General features: G+C 44.9%; 1 protein-coding gene across 2 annotated transcripts in view; it reads left to right on the top strand.

The window, feature by feature from the left end:
- SLC25A21 (solute carrier family 25 member 21) overlaps positions 1 to 27,554 on the top strand; it is a 401,068-nt gene that overhangs the window by 152,600 nt on the left and 220,914 nt on the right. The window contains exon 2 of one of the 2 annotated variants that reach the window (XM_078784072.1): positions 2,132 to 2,279. The exons of the other annotated variant lie outside the window; for it this stretch is intronic. The gene's annotated coding sequence lies outside the window, so the exon portion shown is untranslated. The remainder of the gene's footprint in view (positions 1 to 2,131; positions 2,280 to 27,554) is intronic. 2 annotated transcript variants of the gene reach the window in all.

Genomic DNA, 27,554 nt, shown 5'->3' with positions numbered 1-27,554 from the left:
TAAAGGCCCAGAGGATCCAAAAGACCCCGAAGACCCAAATGGTGCCCAAGATCTAGAAGACCCAAAATACCCCAAAGACTGAAAAGACCTCAAAGAACCAAAATACCCCGAAGACCCAAAAAACACCCAAAGACCCTTAAAGACCCAGAGGAACCAAAAGACCTTTAAGACCCAAAATCCCCTGAAGACGCCGAAGACCCAGAAGACCCAAAAGACACCGAAGACCCAAATACCCAAAGACCCAAAATACCCCAAAGACCCAAAACACCCTGAATACCCTAAATACCCCGAAGACCCAAAACACCTGAAGACCCCAAAAGACCCCAAAGATCCAAAAATACCCCGAAGACCCAAAACACCCCAAAGACCCAAAAGACCCAAAACACTCTGAAGACCCCAAAGACTCTTAAAGACCATTTAGACCCAAAATAACCTATATTTACCTGGAAGAACCAAAATACCCCAAATACTCTTAAAGACCGAATACCCTTAAGGAAACAAAAGGTCCTTAAGACACAAAAGCCCTTGATGACACCAAAGACCTAAAATACCCCGAAGACACAAAACACCTCAAAGACCCAAAATACCATTAAAAGCCCATAGGATCCAAAAGTCCCTGAAGACACAAAAGACACAAAAGACACCGAAATGGTCAAAGATGCCTATCCCTCTGAAACGACGTGTGGTGAGGCACGCGGAGCGCGGCGAGTCACGCCAGTATATATGATAAAACAATATGTATAATAATTATTTGTTAATGATGTACCCCCAATTGTGATTGGTGAGGACGACAGATCAAGTTCTCTTGCAACTATTGCTGCATGATCTGGCACGAACAACTGTTCATCTACTTGATGACAGCATTTGTTGTTGTCATGACGTCATTGTGACAGTATCATCAAACACACACAGACTATAAGCAAAGGGCTTACCTTGAGTAGCTTTTCCTGGTTGCTTTAGTTAATTTATGTGTTTATATGTGTTTGTGTGTGTGTGTGTTTGTGTGTGTGATTGTGTGTGTGTTCGTGTGTGTGTGCCAGAGATAATACCCCAAAATTGGAACTATCCATCATTGGAAACCAATCAAATCCATATTTGTCATACTAACCAAGCCACTTATCGATAAAACTTATAGCCTACTCGGAGTTCATTTTGATCTCTGAATTTTCTCATCACCTGCCATTTCAGCTCAGTATGCCACACCTTCATGGTGGCATGAGGACCCTGCCAGTTATGCTAAATGGCATGATGTCACGGTATGAGAATAACGAAACACCTGAGTCGACTTGCATGAAGGTTGTTCGCTCTGACAATGATTGTAGCCCAAAGGTCATAAACAGGAAAATTCAGGGGCAGAGACCATCCAAGGTTATTGCTACCTTGTCGCAAATTTTCAGAAAGCTTATTGTTGTGCAGAAGTCCACAAAGATAGTCGCCATTGTATATAACTCCTAAAATTGCTCTCCAGGGGGGGTGAAATGGGGGTGGTTGGCTACCAGTTGGGGAAGGCAGTGTAATTGACAGTGCTTTTCGGGATGACAAACGGGCAGTGCTGGCGTGCCTGTTGTTGTAGCGGCTGCACTCGAGCCTAGGGCATGCGTACAAAGAAGGCCTTCTGTGCACGCTGGCCCACTTCCGGCCAGCTAGTTTAGTCAGGTGGCAGACAGCAGGCCAGGCGGCCAGCCTTCCACTGTGTGTGGGGAGTGATTTGGGAGGGTTGGGGGGAGAACCTCAAGCAGGGAGGAGTTGAGACTATAGGTTATGGGTGCTTTAAGGGGGTGATGAGGAGGTAGTCTTGTTAGCACTCCCCTTGACCCCTCACTTTAGCCTCCAAATCCTCACGACGAGCTATATTACCTTCGATAAATGCGTGTCAGGTAAGCACAACATACCCTGGGATTAATCCCATAACAAGCTCCGTCGATTTGATTTTCATTTGGTTTACTCTTCTCGCCAAAATCCAACAAGCTTTCAATGTTTTAAAATAGACACGTGACCCCCAAGATGGACCCTTGAAGTCTGTAGATATTGAACCCACGTTGGATCTGCTTACGTCTAAAGTATTTGTGACGGCATGGCGCACAGGTAGTGCACCTGCATTTGAGCTGTCTTGTCTGGGGTCTATTTTCAGGCCGGCTATAACCTGTCAGATTGGTGCGTCGCAGGTACGGCATTGCATCAAAACGTGCTGTACCCCTTGGATCAACGCCAAGTTGGGCATCCCGTCTGATAGTATTAGTGCTTGCCGAGGATCCCAAGGTGTACTTCGCGAAGAGTAGGTGAGTGATCGCCGGCACCTTGGCCAACTTTCAAATTCCTACCACCTTCAATTGATCATCGGGCCCTGGTTCCTGACCAGGTGGTTCATGAAATACTTGGGCCAATGACTTTCCCTGGCTGACCCTACAAGGGGTGGGAATAATTGGTGCGTTTGTTGAAAAATCAGGTTATGATGTTGAATTAGATTCTAAGAACATGTTCAGCTAAATTGTAGATTTGCTAACATCTATTTTTATAACATCATAAGAAGTAGAACCTCCACCTGGTTGAACAGTTTACGTTTTGTATCCCACTGATACGTCAGATGTGGATTCACACCTGAACCAAAATCGAATCTGCTTGTTCTTGCTTCCTGTGACCGAATCATCCAGCAAATTTCATCCAAATCGGACCAACGTTTTGAGATATCCTTCTGACAGACAAACAGAAAGACAGACACACATTGACACACAGACACACAGACAAACACACAGACAGACAGACAAACAGACACACAAGCAGACAGACACACAGACAAACAGACAGACAGATAAACAGACAGACAAACACACAGACAGACAAGCAGACAGACAAACAAACAGACATACAGACAGACAGACAGCCACACAGACAGACACACAGACATAAACATACAGACAGACAAACAGACAGACAGACAGCCACTCAGACAGACACACAGACAAACAGGGTAAAAATATAACCTCAGTCCACCTTCGGTCGCGGATGTAGTTATTGAACATGATACGTGTATGTAGTGTTAAACTGACTAATGACACGGTTTAATTGATTAAACATCCCCACTCGGTGTCTTGTCTCGGTGTCCATATTTTATTGTTTAACACACACACAGACACACAAACAGACACACAAACAGACACACAAACAGACACAGACACACACACATGCACACACACACATACACACACACACGCAGACACACGCAGACACACACAGACACACACACACATACACACACACACACACACACACACACACACACACACACACACACACAGACACACACACACATACACACACACAGACACAGACACACACACACACACACACACACACACAGACACACACACCTACACACACACACAGACACACAAACAGACACACACACACACACACACAGACAAACACATACACACATACACACACACAGACACACACACAGACACACACACACACAGACACACACACACACACACAGACACACACACACACACACACACACACACACAGACACACAAACAAGGTTTGGTGACGGATATGAACAACAACCCCAATTGTCTTTTTCACGACAAGATTTAATTTCCTCCGCGAATGAACTTATTGATGTCTCCGTTTGCCTCCGATTGTATCTCCACACACAAGGACAAACAATCCAGAGTAAAACACATTCCACCAGGACAGGCATTGCATTCAATTTATGGACATCAAGCACGGAGTCGTACAATGCTGGACATTCATGCCGGATCGTTCCAAAATGGTAAAAAAACCCATCCAGAGACAACGTTTTTGACCTTTTGGCCTTTGAGCAGGAGGCACAGAGTCAAGGTGTGTGGCCGATCCCAGGTCAATTCATTATTTCTGCGAGACCTGTCGACAAAGAGCAGCTTGAAATATTGACACATCAAGAATTTCCACGGCACTTCGGAAATACAAACCTGCTAAATACTCCCATAAACAAGTGGAAGTAGCTCATGTGTGTTTGTTTTCATTCTTGCCTTTGCTTCTGTAATATAGTCCTCTGAATAAGCACATGATCGAAGGTGTGTATGCTCAGGTTGTGTTTTGCTTACACCCATATTTCATTGCGTTTGCTCTTTTTATACTTGGACCAAGGCTCATAATGCAACTGACGTACACACACACACACACACACACACACACACACACACACACACACACACACACACACACACACACACACACACACACACACACACACACACACACACACACACGGACATACATACATACACACATACACACACACATACAAACACATTCACACAAACACACACACACATACATACACACATACATACACATACACACACACACACACACACACACACACACACACACACACACACACACACACACACACACACACATACACACACACACACACACACACACACGGACATGCATACACACATACACATACATACACATACACACACACACATTTTCACACACACACACACACAAACACTCGGACATGCATACACACACACACATTCACACACACACACACACACAAACACTCGGACATGCAGACGAGACAAACACTTAACACCGCCACTGAGCTTGGGGCGGAGCCGGAGAAGAAGATTAACGGAAGGGCTTCAATACAAGTGTGTAAATTATTAAGGTTATTAAGGTGTTCAACTTGCAGTTATTCGCCATATTTGATTAAAGTGATTATATATATATATATATATATATATATATATATATATATATATATATATATATATATATATATATAAACATATACTGTAATACTAATAGTAATAGGAACTAGCCGAAACCCGTGGAACATCCACGGAAGGGAGGATGTGGTGTATGGATAGAGTGTACCATTATGGATGGCATAGGGGATTTGCTTGTCCGAGTAAGAGTGAGGAAGAAAGATGAGAATGAAGAGTGCGTATATGAACAACGTATTTATTGCAATCTACCTAAATGACAACGCCACGATGTACTTTTGAAAAATGAATGGATTCGTAATAGGAATCGGCATAATGGCGTCGTATCGGCAGTTAATCGGATGCTTTTGGGCCCCAAAGTCGACTAATTCCGATTTTTCGAGTATGGCTGTACGTGATATACAAAGAGCGCGGTTGGAAGAAATTATGGTAAACCCACCTGATGAGGTTAGCGTACACCGTGATCGACGACACCGGCACAAATGCATGCTCAGGATTGTCCACTCAGTGGACGGCTTGCTGTCGCCTTCGCCTGTCCAATCAGCGGACGGCTTGCTTCGCCTTCATCCAGCGCCAGCAGACGCCAATAAGATGGCGTCGTATCGGCAGTTAATCGGATGCTTTTGGGCCCCAACGTCGGCTAATTCAGATTTTTCGAGTATGGCTGTACGTGATAAACAAAGAGCGCGGTTCGTAGATCGTAAATCCATAAGTGCCATGGGCATCGGGTCACTGAGTGCGGCGTAAAAGGGATAACAAAGTCGAGTCCTTACGCTATTATTATATAGTGGCTTGTTGCAGGGTGCTGTGTGATTGACCCCCACATGGTACCTTTCCCCCTCTGCGCACTCTTTTCTAAGCTTTTCCCTCGTTCCCCGATCGACACTCAATCCCGCTTTCCTTGATAATTGGACCATATGGATTTATTTAGTCGGGTTTGATTTTCTGTTGCTCATCTTCAAGAGGTAACAGATTCCCAGGTATTATGAAGCAACAGCTCGAGAAATCTTAAATATGGGAAATAAGAATGGCTGGGGCCTGGCACAATTGAATACTGAGAATAAGGAACAAATAAATGAATGAATAAATGATTGTCAATGTCGTTGCGCATCAGGAGGCACCAATTGGAATCCTGGTCAGGAGCACCACATATTGGGCATCCTGCTTGTCGGGGCCTGGGAGGGGAGACACTGTGTTGCGTGGAGGTGAACACGTCTGGCATGTGAAGATGCACAAGCACCCTCACGGGGCACACCAATATCACCCTGGCAATGCACCATCACGGGGCACACCAGGATCACCCTGGCAATGCACCATCATGGGGCACACCAAGATCACCCTGGCAATACACCATCACGGGGCACACCAAGACCACCCTGGAAATGCACCCTCACAGGGCACACCAAGACCACTCTGGCAATGCACCATCACAGGGCACACCAAGACCACCCTAGCAATGCACCATCACAGGGCACACAAAGACCACCCTAGCAATGCACCATCACAGGGCACACCAAGACCACCCGAACAATGCACCCTCACAGGGCACACCAAGAGCACCCTGGCAATGCACCATCACAGGGCACACCAAGACCACCCTGGCAATGCACCCTCACAGGGCACACCAAGACCACCCTCACAATGCACCCTCACAGGGAACACCAAGGCCATTCTGGCAATGCACCCTCACAGGGCACACCAAGACCACCCTAGCAATGCACCCTCACAGGGCACACCAAGACCACCCTAGCAATGCACCATCACAGGGCACACCAATACCACCCGAGAAATGCACCATCACAGGGCACACCAAGGCCATTCTGGCACTGCACCCTCACAGGGCACACCAAGACCACCCTAGAAATGCACCCTCACAGGGCACACCAAGACCACCCTAGCAATGCACCATCACAGGGCACACCAAGACCTCCCGAGCAATGCACCCTCACAGGGCACACCAAGGCCATTCTGGCAATGCACCCTCACGGGGCACACCAAGGCCATTCTGGCAATGCACCCTCACAGGGCACACCAAGACAACCCTAGCAATGCACCATCACAGGGTACACCAAGACCACCCGAGCAATGCACCCTCACAGGGCACACCAAGACCACTCTGGCAATGCACCCTCACGGGGCACACCAAGATCACCCTGGCAATACACCATCACGGGGCACACCAAGACCACCCTGCCAATGCACCCTCACGGGGCACACCAAGACCACCCTGGAAATGCACCCTCACAGGGCACACCAAGAACACTCTGGCAATGCACCCTCACGGGGCACACCAAGACCACCCTGGCAATGCACCATCACAGGGCACACCAAGACCAACCTGGCAATGCACCATCACAGGGCAGACCAAGACCACCCGAGCAATGCACCCTCACAGGGCACACGAAGAGCACCCTAGCAATGCACCATCACAGGGCACACAAAGACCACCCTAGCAATGCACCATCACAGGGCACACCAAGACCACCCGAGCAATGCACCCTCACAGGGCACACCAAGAGCACCCTGGCAATGCACCATCACAGGGCACACCAAGACCACCCTCACAATGCACCCTCACAGGGAACACCAAGGCCATTCTGGCAATGCACCCTCACAGGGCACACCAAGACCACCCTAGCAATGCACCCTCACAGGGCACACCAAGACCACCCTAGCAATGCACCATCACAGGGCACACCAAGACCACCCGAGCAATGCACCCTCACAGGGCACACGAAGAGCACCCTAGCAATGCACCATCACAGGGCACACAAAGACCACCCTAGCAATGCACCATCACAGGGCACACCAAGACCACCCGAGCAATGCACCCTCACAGGGCACACCAAGAGCACCCTGGCAATGCACCATCACAGGGCACACCAAGACCACCCTCACAATGCACCCTCACAGGGAACACCAAGGCCATTCTGGCAATGCACCCTCACAGGGCACACCAAGACCACCCTAGCAATGCACCCTCACAGGGCACACCAAGACCACCCTAGCAATGCACCATCACAGGGCACACCAATACCACCCGAGAAATGCACCATCACAGGGCACACCAAGGCCATTCTGGCACTGCACCCTCACAGGGCACACCAAGACCACCCTGGCAATGCACCATCACAGGGCACACCAAGACCACCCTGGGAATGCACCCTCACAGGGCACACCAAGACCACCCTCACAATGCACCCTCACAGGGAACACCAAGGCCATTCTGGCAATGCACCCTCACAGGGCACACCAAGACCACCCTAGCAATGCACCCTCACAGGGCACACCAAGACCACCCTAGCAATGCACCATCACAGGGCACACCAATACCACCCGAGAAATGCACCATCACAGGGCACACCAAGGCCATTCTGGCACTGCACCCTCACAGGGCACACCAAGACCACCCTAGAAATGCACCATCACAGGGCACACCAAGGCCATTCTGGCAATGCACCCTTACAGGGCACACCAAGACCACCCTAGCAATGCACCATCACAGGGCACACCAAGACCACCCGAGCAATGCACCCTCACAGGGCACACCAAGGCCATTCTGGCAATGCACCCTCACGGGGCACACCAAGGCCATTCTGGCAATGCACCCTCACAGGGCACACCAAGACAACCCTAGCAATGCACCATCACAGGGTACACCAAGACCACCCGAGCAATGCACCCTCACAGGGCACACCAAGACCACTCTGGCAATGCACCCTCACGGGGCACACCAAGATCACCCTGGCAATACACCATCACGGGGCACACCAAGACCACCCTGCCAATGCACCCTCACGGGGCACACCAAGACCACCCTGGAAATGCACCCTCACAGGGCACACCAAGAACACTCTGGCAATGCACCCTCACGGGGCACACCAAGACCACCCTGGCAATGCACCATCACAGGGCACACCAAGACCAACCTGGCAATGCACCATCACAGGGCAGACCAAGACCACCCTAGCAATGCACCATCACAGGGCACACCAAGACCACCCGAGCAATGCACCCTCACAGGGCACACGAAGAGCACCCTAGCAATGCACCATCACAGGGCACACAAAGACCACCCTAGCAATGCACCATCACAGGGCACACCAAGACCACCCTCACAATGCACCCTCACAGGGCACACCAAGAGCACCCTGGCAATGCACCATCACAGGGCACACCAAGACCACCCTCACAATGCACCCTCACAGGGAACACCAAGGCCATTCTGGCAATGCACCCTCACAGGGCACACCAAGACCACCCTAGCAATGCACCCTCACAGGGCACACCAAGACCACCCTAGCAATGCACCATCACAGGGCACACCAAGACCACCCGAGCAATGCACCCTCACAGGGCACACGAAGAGCACCCTAGCAATGCACCATCACAGGGCACACAAAGACCACCCTAGCAATGCACCATCACAGGGCACACCAAGACCACCCGAGCAATGCACCCTCACAGGGCACACCAAGAGCACCCTGGCAATGCACCATCACAGGGCACACCAAGACCACCCTCACAATGCACCCTCACAGGGAACACCAAGGCCATTCTGGCAATGCACCCTCACAGGGCACACCAAGACCACCCTAGCAATGCACCCTCACAGGGCACACCAAGACCACCCTAGCAATGCACCATCACAGGGCACACCAATACCACCCGAGAAATGCACCATCACAGGGCACACCAAGGCCATTCTGGCACTGCACCCTCACAGGGCACACCAAGACCACCCTAGAAATGCACCATCACAGGGCACACCAAGGCCATTCTAGCAATGCACCCTCACAGGGCACACCAAGACCACCCTAGCAATGCACCATCACAGAGCACACCAAGACCACCCGAGCAATGCACCCTCACAGGGCACACCAAGGCCATTCTGGCAATGCACCCTCACGGGGCACACCAAGGCCATTCTGGCAATGCACCCTCACAGGGCACACCAAGACAACCCTAGCAATGCACCATCACAGGGTACACCAAGACCACCCGAGCAATGCACCCTCACAGGGCACACCAAGACCACTCTGGCAATGCACCCTCACGGGGCACACCAAGACCACCCTGGCAATGCACCATCACAGAGCACACCAAGACCACCCTAGCAATGCACCATCACAGGGCACACCAAGACCACCCTAGCAATGCACCATCACAGGGCACACCAAGACCACCCGAGCAATGCACCCTCACAGGGCACACCAAGAGCACCCTGGCAATGCACCATCACAGGGCACACCAAGACCACCCTGGCAATGCACCCTCACAGGGCACACCAAGATCACCCTCACAATGCAACCTCACAGGGAACACCAAGGCCATTCTGGCAATGCACCCTCATGGGGCACACCAAGGTCACCCTGGCAATGCACCATCACAGGGCACACCAAGACCACCCTAGCAATGCACCATCACAGGGTACACCAAGACCACCCGAGAAATGCACGCTCACAGGGCACACCAAGACAACCCTAGCAATGCACCATCACAGGGTACACCAAGACCACCCGAGAAATGCACCCTCACAGGGCACACCAAGACAACCCTAGCAATGCACCATCACAGGGTACACCAAGACCACCCGAGAAATGCACGATCACAGGGCACACCAAGACCACCCTAGCAATGCACCATCACAGGGCACACCAAGGCCATTCTGGCAATGCACCCTCACAGGGCACACCAAGACAACCCTAGCAATGCACCATCACAGGGTACACCAAGACCACCCGAGAAATGCACCCTCACAGGGCACACTAAGACCACCCTAGCAATGCACCATCACAGGGCACACCAAGGCCATTCTGGCAATGCACCCTCACAGGGCACACCAAGACCACCCTAGCAATGCACCATCACAGGGTACACCAAGGCCATTCTGGCAATGCACCCTCACAGTGCACACCAAGGCCATTCTGGCAATGCACCCTCACAGGGCACACCAAGACCACCCTGGCAGCCGGCCAGTGATGCCCTTCAGCCGTGGCCGCCAGTAATTGATGACTAGAGGGAGCTGGAGGGTCCTGCACGGCAGGGGGGAATTGAAGGTCTGGGCGGGTGGCCTATGCAGTAAAAGTAGTTTGCGGTGTTAGGATGGAAGAGCGTGGGGTTTTTAGAGGTGGGGGAGAGGGGAGGAGGGATGTTCTGGCACATTAAGGTTGGTGTAAAGGTAACAAAACTGAAAGACCAGAACATTAAGTTTAAAATTAACTTTCTCTCTCACTCATTCGCAGCTCATTCTTTTACTGAAGAAGCTTTCATTTACTGCATTGCTCATTCTCTAAAATGCCTGAGTCCTTCCTTTTCCACTCGGAGTGTCTTTCCGATCACATGCGTTCACCTCACTAATTCCCCAACTGGATTGTCCAGTCACAATCCCTCTTTGGGGCTAATAATGACTATAGTCTGTAACCCATAGGCAGAATCACTATAGCTTATAATGTATAACCAAATAATTACTATCGGGTATTACATATAGCCATAATCACTATCGGGTATTACATATAGCCATAATCACTGTAGGGTATTACATATGGCCATAATCACTGTAGGGTATTACATATAGCCATAATCACTATAGGGTATTACATATAGCCAAAATCACTGTAGGGTATTACATATAGCCATAATCACTGTAGGGTATTACATATAGCCATAATCACTGTAGGGTATTACATATAGCCATAATCACTATAGGGTATTACATATAGCCATAATCACTGTAGGGTATTACATATGGCCATAATCACTGTAGGGTATTACATATAGCCATAATCACTATAGGGTATTACATATAGCCATAATCACGATATGGTATTACATATAGCCATAATCACTGTAGGGTATTACATATAGCCATAATCACTATAGGGTATTACATATAGCCATAATCACTGCAGGGTATTACATATGGCCATAATCACTGTAGGGTATTACATATAGCCATAATCACTATCGGGTATTACATATAGCCATAATCACTGTAGGGTATTACATATAGCCATAATCACTGTAGGGTATTACATATAGCCATAATCACTGTAGGGTATTACATATAGCCATAATCACTGTAGGGTATTACATATAGCCATAATCACTGTAGGGTATTACATATAGCCATAATCACTATAGGGTATTACATATAGCCATAATCACTATAGGGTATTACATATAGCCATAATCACTGTAGGGTATTACATATAGCCAGAATCACTATAGGGTATTACATATAGCCATAATCACTGTAGGGTATTACATATAGCGATAATCACTCTAGGGTATTACATATAGCCATAATCATTATAGGGTATTACTTATAGCCATAATCACTATAGGGTATTACATAGAGCCATAATCACTGTAGGGTATTACATATGGCAATAATCACTACAGGGTTATACATATAGCCATAATCACTATAGGGTATTACATGTAGCCATAATCACTATAGGGTATTACACATAGCCATAATCACTGAAGGGTATTACATATAGCCATAATCACTATAGGGTATTACATACGGCCATAATCACTGTAGGGTATTACATATGGCCATAATCACTATAGGGTATAACATACGGCCATAATCACTATCAGGTTATACATATAGCCATAATCACTATAGGGTATTACATATAGCCATAATCACTATAGGGTATTACATATAGCCATAATCACTACAGGGTATTACATATGGCCATATCACTATAGGGTATTACATACGGCCATAATCACCATAGGGTATTACATATAGCCATAATCACTCTAGGGTATTACATATAGCCATAATCACTATAGGGTATTACATATAGCCATAATCACTAAAGGGTATTACATATAGCGATAATCACGATAGGGTTATACATATGGCCATAATCACGATAGGGTATTACATATGGCCATAATCACTATCGGGTTATACATATAGCCATAATCACTGTAGGGTATTACGTATGGCCATAATCACTTTAGGGTATTACATATGGCCATAATCACTACAGGGTTATACATATAGCCATAATCACTATAGGGTATTACACATAGCCATAATCACTGTAGGGTATTACATATAGCCATAATCACTGTGGGGTATTACATATAGCCATAATCACTATAGGGTATTACATATAGCCATAATCACGATAGGGTTATACATATGGCCATAATCACGATAGGGTATTACATACGGCCATAATCACTATAGGGTATTACATATAGCCATAATCACTGTAGGGTATTACATATAGCCATAATCACGATAGGGTATTACATATAGCCATAATCACTATAGGGTATTACATATAGCCATAATCACTATAGGGTATTACATACGGCCATAATCACTATAGGGTATTACATACGGCCATAATCACTATAGGGTATTACATACGGCCATAATCACTATAGGGTATTACATATAGCCATAATCACGATAGGGTATTACATATAGCCATAATCACTATAGGGTTATACATACGGCCATAATCACTTTAGGGTATTACATATAGCCATAATCACTGTAGGGTATTACATACGGCCATAATCACTATCGGGTTATACATATAGCCATAATCACTACAGGGTATTGCATATAGCCATAATCACTATAGGGTATTACATATAGCCATAATCACTATAGGGTTATACATATGGCCATAATCACTATAGGGTATTACATATGGCCATAATCACTATCGGGTTATACATATAGCCATAATCACTATGGGGTATTACATATAGCCATAATCACTATAGGGTATTACATACGGCCATAATCACTATAGGGTATTACATACGGCCATAATCGCTATAGGGTATTACATATAGCCATAATCACTGTAGGGTATTACATATAGCCATAATCACTATCGGGTATTACATATAGCCATAATCACTATAGTGTTATACATACGGCCATAATCACTATAGCGTATTACATACGGCCATAATCACTATAGGGTATTACATACGGCCATAATCACTGTAGGGTATTACATATAGCCATAATCACTATCGGGTTATACACATAGCCATAATCACTGAAGGGTATTACATATAGCCATAATCACTGTAGGGTATTACATACGGCCATAATCACTATCGGGTTATACACATAGCCATAATCACTGAAGGGTATTACATATAGCCATAATCACTGTAGGGTATTACATATAGCCATAATCACTGTAGGGTATTACATATAGCCATAATCACTGAAGGGTATTACATATAGCCATAATCACGATAGGGTTATACATATGGCCATAATCACTATAGGGTATTACATATAGCCATAATCACTGTAGGGTATTACATACGGCCATAATCACTATCGGGTTATACACATAGCCATAATCACTGTAGGGTATTACATATAGCCATAATCACTGTAGGGTATTACATATAGCCATAATCACTGTAGGGTATTACATATAGCCATAATCACTGTAGGGTATTACATATAGCCATAATCACTGTAGGGTATTACATATAGCCATAATCACGATAGGGTATTACATACGGCCATAATCACTATAGGGTATTACATATAGCCATAATCACTGTAGGGTATTACATATAGCCATAATGACTGTAGGGTATTACATATAGCCATAATCACTGTAGGGTATTACATATAGCCATAATGACTGTAGGGTATTACATATAGCCATAATCACTGTAGGGTATTACATATAGCCATAATCACTGTAGGGTATTACATATAGCCATAATCACTGTAGCGTATTACATATAGCCATAATCACTGTAGGGTATTACATATAGCCATAATCACTGTAGGGTATTACATATAGCCATAATCACTGTAGGGTATTACATATAGCCATAATCACTGTAGGGTATTACATATAGCCATAATCACTGTAGGGTATTACATATAGCCATACTCACTGTAGGGTATTACATATAGCCATAATCACTGTAGGGTATTACATATAGCCATAATCACTGTAGGGTATTACATATAGCCATAATGACTGTAGGGTATTACATATAGCCATAATGACTGTAGGGTATTACATATAGCCATAATGACTGTAGGGTATTACATATAGCCATAATCACTGTAGGGTATTACATATAGCCATAATCACTGTAGGGTATTACATATAGCCATAATCACTGTAGGGTATTACATATAGCCATAATGACTGTAGGGTATTACATATAGCCATAATCACTGTAGGGTATTACATATAGCCATAATCACTGTAGGGTATTACATATAGCCATAATCATTATAGGGTATTACATATAGCCATAATCACTGTAGGGTATTACATATAGCCATAATCACTGTAGGGTATTACATATAGCCATAATCACTGTAGGGTATTACATATAGCCATAATCACTGTAGGGTATTACATATAGCCATAATCACTGTAGGGTATTACATATAGCCATAATCACTGTAGGGTATTACATATAGCCATAATCACTGTAGGGTTAGGGTTAAGGTTATATCTTGCCATAACACGAGATTCTCAGCGAACATCATGCCTTCGAAACCAGAACTATGTTTTTTTGCCTCCGCATGTTTTCAGGTTGTCCATCCGTCCGTCCGTCCGTGATAGGTTTTCGTTACCGCAATAACTTGAATTGTGATCTAATTCAAACTTGGTGCAGGTATGTATAATGATGTAAAGATTAACTGATAAGATTTTGGGGTCAAGAGGTCAAAGGTCAAAGTCTGTTATAGGTCTATAATCTGAGAACGCCTGAAGTGATCTAATTCAAACTTGGTGTAGGTATGTATAATGATGTAAAGATTAACTGATAAGATTTTGGGGTCAAGAGGTCAAAGGTCAAAGTCTGTTATAGGTCTATAATCTGAGAACGCCTGAAGTGATCTAATTCAAACTTGGTGCAGGTATGTATAATGATGTAAAGATTAACTGATAAGATTTTGGGGTCAAGAGGTCAAAGGTCAAAGTCTGTTATAGGTCTATAATCTGAGAACGCCTGAAGTGATCTCATTCAAACTTGGTGCAGGTATGTATAATGATGTAAAGATTAACTGATAAGATTTTGGGGTCAAGAGGTCAAAGGTCAAAGTCTGTTATAGGTCTATAATCTGAGAACGCCTGAAGTGATCTCATTCAAACTTGGTACAGATATGTAGAATGATGTAAATAATAACTGATTCTATTTTGGGGTCCCAAGGTCAAAGGCCAAAGGTCAGAGGTGATGTCAGGTAAAAGTGTGATAACTTGTGAACAGCTGAAGGGATTTAAATTAAAACTTGGTACAGGTGTGTATAATGATGTAAACATGAACTGATTAAATGTTGGGGTCAAAAGGTCACAGATCAGAGGTCATGTCAGGTAAAAATGTGATAACTTGAGAACAGGTGAATGGATTTAAATCAAACTTGGTACAAGTATGTATAATGATGTAAACATGAACTGATTTAATGTTGGGGTCAAAAGGTCAAAGATCAGAGGTCATGTCAGGTAAAAATGTGATAACTTGAGAACAGCTGAATGGATTTAAATCAAACTTGGTACAGGTGTGTATAATGATGTAATAATGTGGGCGGAGACATATCGTTCGATGTCGTGACGTCGAAGAGTGTCGTTGTAGTTTTTCTCTGTTTTGAATCATGTTTTTCATTATTCACTGTTATCATTGTTGTCAAAACCTAACACAATTACGTTTGGTGAACGAAGTTGTGATGTTATCTCATGTGAGCTGAAGATTAAATACACATCATAATGTTACAAAAATAGTGATTATCGTATGAAGTTCCAGTCATTCAAACTTCTGGGTCTCACTTTTCACGGCATGTGGATCTTTCTTTCGCAAAGCACATTTCAAGTATGGCCTTCAAAGCCAGCCACAGACTGTGTGTGCATCCTCCGTCGTACAAAGTCCTTCCTTGACACTGCTGCACTCTTATCCACCTGCAAGGCCTTCATCCGGAGCTTGATGGAGCACTGCTCTCTCCTCTGCGCTGGCACCCCTGCCTCGTATCTTGGTCAGATTAACGCCGTGGAAACCAAGACGTTTAAGATCTTTGGAATGTCCCATGATGAAGCCGAGTCTATGAGCCTATCATTCGTCATCGCAGACACGTTGCGTGTCATCGCAGACACGTTGCGTGTCATCGCAGACACGTTGACATGTTGTGTTGTGTCTGGGCTCTGTCTTCTACCACCTCCATTCTGATCTTGTCCCCTCCGTTCTCTCCGTACTTTGTCCCCGCTAGGTTTCTGCAGGACACACACACACACACACACACACACACACACACACACACACACACACACACACACACACACACACTCCACCATCAACCCCCTTCTGGTGAAACAACCTAAATCCAGGATCACGGCTCACCTCCACTCATTTTTAAAATTCCTTTTTTCTACCTGGGGAACCTACTTACACATCCTCTTCAATGTCATTCTTCCCTCCAGGTCTTTAAGACAGCTGTTCTCCACCATCTCAGATCATTCCCAATCCAAAACCATGATCTTTTCTACCCTCGTTAACCCCCTTTTGGAATATTGCTTCATCTAACGGCTGTGGAGAAGAGCTGTCCATGGCTATGTCTGCACATGACCCACATAGAGTGGTGGTTGGTTTGGTTCAACGGCATTTCCATGTCTCCACACCATTGTGCATGTCTGCTGTGCTCTTTGCCAACCTCTTGATGTCCTATGGGCCTCATTAAACCACTTTACAGGCTGTGGTTACCCTCTGGGCTCTTCCCCTGTGCCAACAGCTTATCATTCACCACATCGGTTCAACAAGTAGCAGTGACCGATAAATGGTCAGATCTATGTCCACTCGCTCTTCCAGGTTCTTGGTCCCATATGGATCCTGTTCTCGGCATCATCCTCTCAGGTTCCTTTTGTTATTTTTTCCATTCACTCTGTTCACCCACATTTTACTTTCTTCTTTCCCCTCGTCTTTTAGCTTCACATGCCCATAGTATAATTAATGATGGTTGTTGGTTATTTGTTGTTCTGTCATTATCTCCGCAACCGAAGGTGGACAGAGGTTGTTTTCACACCTGTTTGTCTGTCTCTTTGTTTATTACTTGCAAAATCGAAGATTTTTCAAGTATATTGGCGTTTGTGGTTCTGTCTGTCTGTCTGTTTGTCACCCGCCTACAGATCACAATTCTAAACCGATCGTCACGAAACTTCACCAAGTTGTATAGGTCGTCCCAATTGAGAAGCCTTTTGATTTTGAGGTCAAAGGTCAAAGGTCATCTGGAAGTCGAATTTCTAAAATCGCCATTTTAAATCCGATTGACTTGAAAATTGAATAGCATTTGTATATCGAGTCACTTCACTGGGAAATGAACTATTTTGAGGTCAAAAGGTCAAAGGTCAACTTAAGGTCAAATTAAAAAAATCATCAATTGTCATCTAAACTAAAAAGCCTTCAATTCTCAACCGATTGACTTGAAAATTGAACAGCATTTGCATATCGAGTCACTATATTGGGAAACATACTATTTTTGAGGTCAAAAGGTCAATTCGAGGTCAAAATTCCAAAATCATCACTTTTCATCTAAAAAACCGTCAATTTTCATTCGATTGACTTGAAAACTGAATAGCATTTGTATATTGCCTCAATGAATTGGGAAACCTACTATGTTTGAGGTCAAAACGTCAAAGGTCAACTGAAGGTCAAACTTCCAAAATCATCAATTTTCATTTGAAAAACCATCAATTTTCATCCGATTGACTTGGAAATTGAACAGCATTTGCACATTGTGTCACTAAATAGGAAAACCAATTATTTTTTAGGTCAAAAGGTCAAAGGTCAACTCAAGGTCAAACTTCTAAAATCATCATTTTTCATCTGAAAAATCGTCACTTTTCATCCTGTTGACCCGAGCTTTGATCAATATCGCAAATTTTAATCTTCATGAAATGGACAATTTGCTGTATAAATGGAAAACTTTGGGGCGGGGGGCGGATTTTCCAAGTATCGTGCTCCGCATGACGTCTTCTTGTTTGTCTGTTTGTTTGTCACCGGCCTACAGGTCACAATACAAAATCATCATTTTTCATCTGAAAAATCGTCACTTTTCTTCCTGTTGACCCGAGCTTTGATCAAGATTGTAAATTTTAAGCTTGATGAAATGGACAATTTGCTGTGTCAATGGAATTTTTTTCTGGAGGGTGGGGGGCGGATTTTGCAAGTATCGTGCTCCGCATGACGTCTTCTTGTTTGTCTGTTTGTGAGCACAATATCGAAAAAAGTTGTGGACAAGTTATGACAAAACTTGGTGGATGAGTTGGGTAAGTGAAAAGAAGAAGCCGATTCGATTTTGGTTCACGTCCAGATCCAGATACGGCCTATCAGTGGGATCCAAAACGTCAACTGTTCACCTGGCGGAGGTATGCGCTCTACAGAGTACTGTTCTTGTTTATCATTTGCAAATGAAATTTAGTGTCTGTATGAAAAGGACCAGGAAATACAGTCGTCAAGACTGCACTAACAATAATTTTGTGCTTTAGCAATTTACATTTAATTTTTATTTTCACACTAATCTTTAGAGATCTTAGCGATATAAAAACATACATTCCCAATCCTACAATTTAATGGATATGATTATAGAGAATGAAATGTACAAAAGCACACATCGTGTTTACATCGTGACGATGCATACGGTTGCTGAAGCAGTTTCTAGGCTATGGGGCACAATCCTGGACAGGTCGCCACTCTGACACAGGATACCCGAATGGCTCACTCATCCCAGTAGGCCAGTACTCATTTTCCCGCCCTCGGAAGGTTTACAGGCTGAGTCAACCAACCTGGTGTTAATTCAATGGCAAAGGGGGGGGGGGCGTGGGGAAGGGCTTGAACTCATGACCCTGAGATGTCAAGCCAGACACCTTAACCATTAAGCCAACACCAGGCTCCACAACAACGTAGACATTCACAATGAGGCCTATGACCGCACAATGGGCAATGGGGTCAATGTAGCCCGCGTCACCCATGCCCCACTGTCCCGTATGTTTTTCCTTAGACCCGGTCACCTTGGTACCCAGGGTTAGGTCATGAGCGCAAACCCCCCCCCCCCCCCCTCCTTAACCCTCCTCCACCACAGCAAAGCAGTTGTCTGTATGTATGTGCATGTATATATGTATGCATGTATGTATATGTATATACATATGTATGTATATACAGTCACGTGAAAAAGTAAGTACACCCCATGTAAAGTTTTGACTTTTTCAACATATGTCAACATACAGCTATTTGATCTTCATTTCAACAATATTGATAGATAAAGGTGATATAATATAACAAATATCATGAAACATTTACATTTTATAGTACATTGTATAATTTAAATAAACATAAATGCAAATTTCGCATGTGGAAAAAGTAAGTACACCCCTACATTTATCACTACTTCAAATACCTAAAATTAGAATCAGGTGCACCAGCTCAGGTGCAAATGATTAGAGCATTGTTAGAGAGGATCTTGGAGGAACCTGTCTTATTTAAACCTCAGACATTTAGTTTGGTTTGCTCTTTGTTGTTGAAGTGTGCGGCGTCACCATGCCTAGATCAAAAGAGCTCTCCGAGGCCTTCAGAAAGAAGGTTATAGATGCCTACGAGTCTGGGAAGGGATTTAAAAAGATCTCCAAACAATTTGAAATCAATCATTCGACTGTACGGAAGATCATCTACTAGTGGAGAAGATTCCAAACAACTGCCAACCTGTTCAGGCCAGGCCGCCCCAGCAAGTTCAGCCCGAGAGCAGACCGCAAGATGCTGAAAGAAGTCTCGAAGAACCCCAGAATGTCATCACAGGACCTACATGGAGCTCTTGCTACTGTTGATGTCAAAGTGCAAGAGTCTACCATTAGAAAGAGTCTGCACAAATTTGATCTACATGGGAGGTGTGCCAGGAGGAAACCTTTGCTGTCCAGAAAGCACATCAGGGCAAGACTAAAGTTTGCCAATAAACACCGAGGCAAAGACCAGCACTTCTGGAGCAATATGCTCTGGACTGATGAGTCAAAGGTAGAGCTATTTGGCCACAGTACCAGAAGACATGTTTGGCGAAAACCAAAGACAGCATTTGACCACAAGAACCTGATACCAACTGTAAAGCATGGTGGTGGAAATATTATGGTTTGGGGCAGCTTTGCTGCATCAGGGCCTGGCCAGCTCACCATCATAGAATCTACTATGAATTCTTCATTGTACCAGAGGGTGCTTGAGGATAATGTGAGGCCATCTGTCGGAAAGTTGAAGCTCAACCGAAGATGGACCTTGCAACATGACAATGACCCGAAACATACCAGTAAATCCACCAATGAATGGCTGAAAAGAAAGAAATGGAGGGTTCTGGAATGGCCAAGTCAAAGCCCGGATCTAAATCCCATCGAGATGTTGTGGGGGGATTTGAAACCAGCTGTGCATGCAAGAAACCCCTCAAACATCACACAGCTGAAAGAATTCTGCATTGAGGAGTGGGCAAAAATTTCTCCCAGTCGATGTCAGAGAATGGTAGATAGTTATAAGAAACGCCTACTTGAGGTTGTTTCTGCTAAAGGGGGCAAAACCACCTATTAGAGCCAAGGGTGTACTTACTTTTTCCACATGCGAAATTTGCATTTATGTTTATTTAAATTATACAATGGACTACAAAATGTAAATGTTTCATGATATTTGTTATATTATATCACCTTTATCTATCAATATTGTTGAAATGAAGATCAAATAGCTGTATGCTGAAGTATGTTGAAAAAGTCAAAACTTTACATGGGGTGTACTTACTTTTTCACGTGACTGTACGTATGTATTTATATATACTAGGGCATGCCCGTACTATATCTATATCTAAAATTATATCCCCCCCCTCTATTTACATGAAATGGTTTGGTCCAAAGCGAACGGCTTGCGAGTGGTGACAATCCCCCCCCTCTATTTACATGCAATGGTTTGGTCCAAAGCGAACGGCTTCCGGAGTTTGGTAAAGAAATCGCCATCGCGTGCACAAACGCGCAGGAAAGCGAATGAATCGCAAATTCGTTTTTATTAGTTGTAAAACATAGTTTAACGCCAACATAGTTTGCAAACGTGAAATAAATGAATACGCTCTCAAATGTGCCATCCGAGGCAGAGTGTGCCCGCCACGTTCGGCACACGCGATCGTTCGCTGCTCTCTGATTGGTTGAATCGTTTTTTGGACATAGCTCGGTAAGTAATTGTCCGATTAATATGAAACCTTGAAAAGGCACATCCTCGGGTCCCCAGCAATATACCTGGCAAGTTAAAAGTATATCGGACCCGTGGTTGTCGAGAAACAGCGGTCACAGACAAACGTACAGACAGACAGACAGAGATTACTGGAATTATAGATAGATATGTATTTATGTATATATGTATGTATATATATATATATATATGTATGTATATATGCATGTATGTATGTATGTATGTACGAGTATATATGTATGTATGTCTGTATGTATGTATATATGTATATATGTATATATGCATGTATGTATGTATGTATGTATGCACGAGTATATATGTATGTATGTATATATGTATATATGTATGTATATATGTATGTATGTATATATGTATGTATATGTATGTATGTATGTATGTGTATATGCATGTATGTATGTATGTACGAGTATTTATGTATATATGTATGTATTTATGTATGTATATATATATATATATATATATATATATATATATATATATATATATATATATATATGCGCATGTATGTATGTATGTATATATATATATATATGTATTTATGTATATATGTATGTATAATGTGTATATATATATATATATATATATATATATATATATATATACATAATATTATATATATATATATATGTATGTATGTATATATGCATGTATGTATGTATGTATGTACGAGTATATATGTATGTATGTCTGTATGTATGTATATATGTATATATGTATATATGTATGTATGTATGTATGTATGTACGAGTATATATGTATGTATATATGTATATATGTATATATGCATGTATGTATGTATGTATGTATGTACGCGTATATATGTATGTATATATGTATATATGTATGTATATATGTATGTATATATGTATGTATGTATGTATATATGTATGTATATGTATGTATGTATGTATATGTATGTATGCATATATATATATTTGTACTATGTTTGTATACATCTGAAACGTATATCTGCATATCTGCTGGGGGTAACTAGGGACAGGTCATGGGCACAACTCTACCTACACCGAGCCCCACGAGGGTGCAGAGCTGAGTTGTGTGAATTTTACATTCCAGGATGTGAGGACATGTTGCTTATTTGTACTTTTACTTGCTGCAAGCCCCTCATTTTGGATCTACAGGAAAAAGCTGGACAACTGTAACCACAAAGTGACTGGGATTGAAGGGTTTGAGCAGGTAAAGGAAGAATGATAATTTCTTAAGTTTCATGTTGATGGATGATCTCATATTGGTGCAGTTGGTGTAAATATACTATCGTTGTCTTTGATTCATTGGTTGCTCTTGTCAGTTGACTGACGATTGGTCTTGAATTTACCACAAGGACAGGTTGAAAACCTTGTATGAAACAAAAATCTGTTTCGCGTACCAATCGATTAGGCCTACTTCTAGTTAACCCGTTTTGCTGCTCAACAGCCGAAGCCCACATCCGACATTTCGCGGAAGAGTGTTCTTCATCCACTTTGTGCAGGAACTGTATACCTGGTGTTAAGTATCCTCCCAATGTGGAGGAGCCATCACGTGATGACAATAAGCAAATGGTGAGACCTAATATCTTTTTCATTTGGCCTCGGTGCTGAAAACGTAGGAGGTGAACTTTACCTATTGAGCAGCGATACAAGTTACTGATGTCCTCGGTTTAAATACCTAATGTTCGGAAATCACCTTCAGACGTTTTAAAAGGAACCTCACAAAAGCCAGAGCAGAGGATGATGAGTTTCAAAAAAAATCAAGGAAGTGAATTACACAATTTTGAAAAGGCCATTTTGATCCCATTTATCACAAAAATCTTGAAGTGATTGTTAAACAACCCACAGCTGGTTTGGTCAGTCCACACCAAGTGTCTCTTCAAGGCTTGTGGAGCCAGTAGTAGGCCTACTGGACCCCACAGGGCATACCTCACAAACATTGTAAACATTGACCAGGCATTGCCATGGACCGATACCCAAACGAGGCATCCACTGTGCCCAACATCAGTCACAGCAACACTATTAATGTCTTAATGTCTTTGGCAGCAGGACAAGGTTGCTTCAAACGTCATCCTTTGGGCCTGGAAAATTCCTTTGGGCCTGGAAGGTTCCTTTGGGCCTGGAAGATTCCTTTGGGCCTGGAAGGTTTATTTGGGCCTGGAAGGTTCCTTTGGGCCTGGAAGGTTCCTTTGGGCCTGGAAGGTTTATTTGGGCCTGGAAGGTTCCTTTGGGCCTGGAAGGTTTATTTGGGCCTGGAAGGTTCTTTTGGGCCTGGAAGATTCCTTTGGGCCTGGAAGATTCCTTTGGGCCTGGAAGATTCCTTTGGGCCTGGAAGGTTTATTTGGGCCTGGAAGGTTCCTTTGGGCCTGGAAGGTTCCTTTGGGTCTGGAAGATTCTTTTGGGCCTGGAAGGTTCCTTTGGGCCTGGAAGATTCCTTTGGGCCTGGAAGGTTTATTTGGGCCTGGAAGGTTCCTTTGGGCCTGGAAGGTTTATTTGGGCCTGGAAGGTTTATTTGGGCCTGGAAGGTTCCTTTGGGCCTGGAAGATTCTTTTGGGCCTGGAAGGTTCCTTTGGGTCTGGAACATTCCTTTGGGCCTGGAAGATTCCTTTGGGCCTGGAAGGTTTATTTGGGCCTGGAAGGTTCCTTTGGGCCTGGAAGGTTCCTTTGGGTCTGGAAGATTCTTTTGGGCCTGGAAGATTCCTTTGGGCCTGGAAGGTTTATTTGGGCCTGGAAGGTTCCTTTGGGCCTGGAAGGTTCCTTTGGGTCTGGAAGATTCTTTTGGGCCTGGAAGGTTTATTTGGGCCTGGAAGGTTCCTTTGGGCCTGGAAGGTTTATTTGGGCCTGGAAGGTTCCTTTGGGCCTGGAAGGTTTATTTGGGCCTGGAAGGTTCTTTTGGGCCTGGAAGATTCCTTTGGGCCTGGAAGATTCCTTTGGGCCTGGAAGATTCCTTTGGGCCTGGAAGGTTTATTTGGGCCTGGAAGGTTCCTTTGGGCCTGGAAGGTTCCTTTGGGTCTGGAAGATTCTTTTGGGCCTGGAAGGTTCCTTTGGGCCTCGAAGATTCCTTTGGGCCTGGAAGGTTCCTTTGGGCCTGGAAGGTTTATTTGGGCCTGGAAGGTTCCTTTGGGCCTGGAAGGTTTATTTGGGCCTGGAAGGTTCTTTTGGGCCTGGAAGATTCCTTTGGGCCTGGAAGATTCCTTTGGGCCTGGAAGATTCCTTTGGGCCTGGAAGGTTTATTTGGGCCTGGAAGATTCTTTTGGGCCTGGAAGGTTCCTTTGGGCCTGGAAGATTCCTTTGGGCCTGGAAGGTTTATTTGGGCCTGGAAGATTCCTTTGGGCCTGGAAGGTTTATTTGGGCCTGGAAGGTTCCTTTGGGCCTGGAAGGTTTATTTGGGCCTGGAAGGTTCCTTTGGGCCTGGAAGGTTCCTTTGGGCCTGGAAGGTTCCTTTGGGCCTGGAAGGTTTATTTGGGCCTGGAAGGTTCCTTTGGGCCTGGAAGGTTTATTTGGGCCTGGAAGGTTCCTTTGGGCCTGGAAGGTTTATTTGGGCCTGGAAGGTTCCTTTGGGCCTGAAAGGTTCTTTGGGCCTGGAAGGTTCCTTTGGGCCTGGAAGGTTCCTTTGGGCCTGGAAGGTTTATTTGGGCCTGGAAGATTCCTTTGGGCCTGGAAGGTTTCTTTGGGCCTGGAAGATTCCTTTGGGCCTGGAAGGTTTATTTGGGCCTGGAAGGTTCCTTTGGGCCTGGAAGGTTCCTTTGGGCCTGGAAGGTTTATTTGGGCCTGGAAGGTTCCTTTGGGCCTGGAAGGTTCCTTTGGGCCTGGAAGATTCCTTTGGGCCTGGAAGGTTCCTTTGGGCCTGGAAGGTTCCTTTGGGCCTGGAAGATTCCTTTGGGCGTGGAAGGTTTCTTTGGGCCTGGAAGGTTCCTTTGGGCCTGGAAGGTTCCTTTGGGCCTGGAAGATTCCTTTGGGCCTGGAAGGTTCCTTTGGGCCTGGAAGGTTCCTTTGGGCGTGGAAGGTTCCTTTGGGCCTGGAAGGTTCCTTTGGGCCTGGAAGATTCCTTTGGGCCTGGAAGATTCCTTTGGGCCTGGAAGGTTCCTTTGGGCCTGGAAGGTTCCTTTGCGCCTGGAAGGTTCCTTTGGGTCTGGAAGATACCTTTGGGCCTGGAAGGTTCCTTTGGGCCTGGAAGATTCCTTTGGGCCTGGAAGGTTTCTTTGGGCCTGGAAGATTCCTTTGGGCCTGGAAGGTTTATTTGGGCCTGGAAGGTTCCTTTGGGCCTGGAAGGTTCATTTGGGCCTGGAAGGTTTCTTTGGGCCTGGAAGGTTCCTTTGGGCCTGGAAGATTCCTATGGGCCTGGAAGGTTTATTTGGGCCTGGAAGGTTCCTTTGGGTCTGGAAGATTCCTTTGGGCCTGGAAGATTCCTTTGGGCCTGGAAGATTCCTTTGGGCCTGGAAGGTTCCTTTGGGCCTGGAAGATTCCTTTGCGCCTGGAAGGTTTATTTGGGCCTGGAAGGTTCTTTTGGGCCTGGAAGGTTCCTTTGTGCCTGGAAGGTTTATTTGGGCCTGGAAGGTTCTTTTGGGCCTGGAAGGTTCCTTTGTGCCTGGAAGGTTTATTTGGGCCTGGAAGGTTCATTTGGGCCTGGAAGGTTTCTTTGGGCCTGGAAGGTTCCTTTGTGCCTGGAAGGTTCCTTTGGGCCTGGAAGGTTCATTTGGGCCTGGAAGGTTTATTTGGGCCTGGAAGGTTCCTTTGGGCCTGGAAGATTCCTATGGGCCTGGAAGGTTTATTTGGGCCTGGAAGGTTCCTTTGGGTCTGGAAGATTCCTTTGGGCCTGGAAGGTTCCTTTGGGCCTGGAAGGTTCCTTTGGACCCGGAAGATTCCTTTGGGCCTGGAAGATTCCTTTGGGCCTGGAAGGTTCCTTTGGGCCTGGAAGATTCCTTTGCGCCTGGAAGGTTTATTTGGGCCTGGAAGGTTCCTTTATGCCTGGAAGGTTTATTTGGGCCTGGAAGGTTCCTTTGGGCCTGGAAGGTTCCTTTGGGCCTGGAAGTTCCTTTGGGCCTGCCAGGTTTCATTCGGAGATGCCTTTGTCGATGCCAATGTATAGATTCTTGACACTTCACCCCTTTCGTGCCACGGAGGTCCAGTTGGCGCATCAGTGTTGTGGCCTCTGAATAAAAAGTCCTGAACGGTCCAGGTAATGCTTGTGCGACCTTTTGGAGACTCGGGATCCCAGCGACGTATGTTGGGCTGTCATGTGATATTCACTACGCTCGTGTCACATCTTGCCAGAGCAATGAGCATGAAGACGTGACAATTGCACTGTTATGTAAATACCCAAGTTGTGCAACAAACAAAGCCATTGCGGGAGCATGAAATATGGCTTATTAGTTCTAATAGTCATAAAAGAAAGGTTTACAAAACAAATACACTTTTTGTTAAGTTTGGCCCCTGAAGCAATGATGGAGGGAAGGATGCGGAGCGGTGAATTGTGCGTTATGGCAAACCCGGCACCGTGTGAAATGACACGTCATGGAGTGAGGACGTTTGTTCCATTGTTGTTTGTAAGTAAGATGGTCTCGCCCAACAGAAGGCCCCGAGAAAGCCTTCGCTC

Source organism: Myxine glutinosa, chromosome 9 (assembly GCF_964187855.1).
Source record: "Myxine glutinosa chromosome 9, kmMyxGlut1.1, whole genome shotgun sequence".
NCBI classification, from domain to species: Eukaryota; Metazoa; Chordata; class Myxini; order Myxiniformes; family Myxinidae; genus Myxine; species Myxine glutinosa.
Note: the sequence above shows the minus strand (reverse complement) of the source record. Positions and strands in the feature narration are given on the sequence as shown.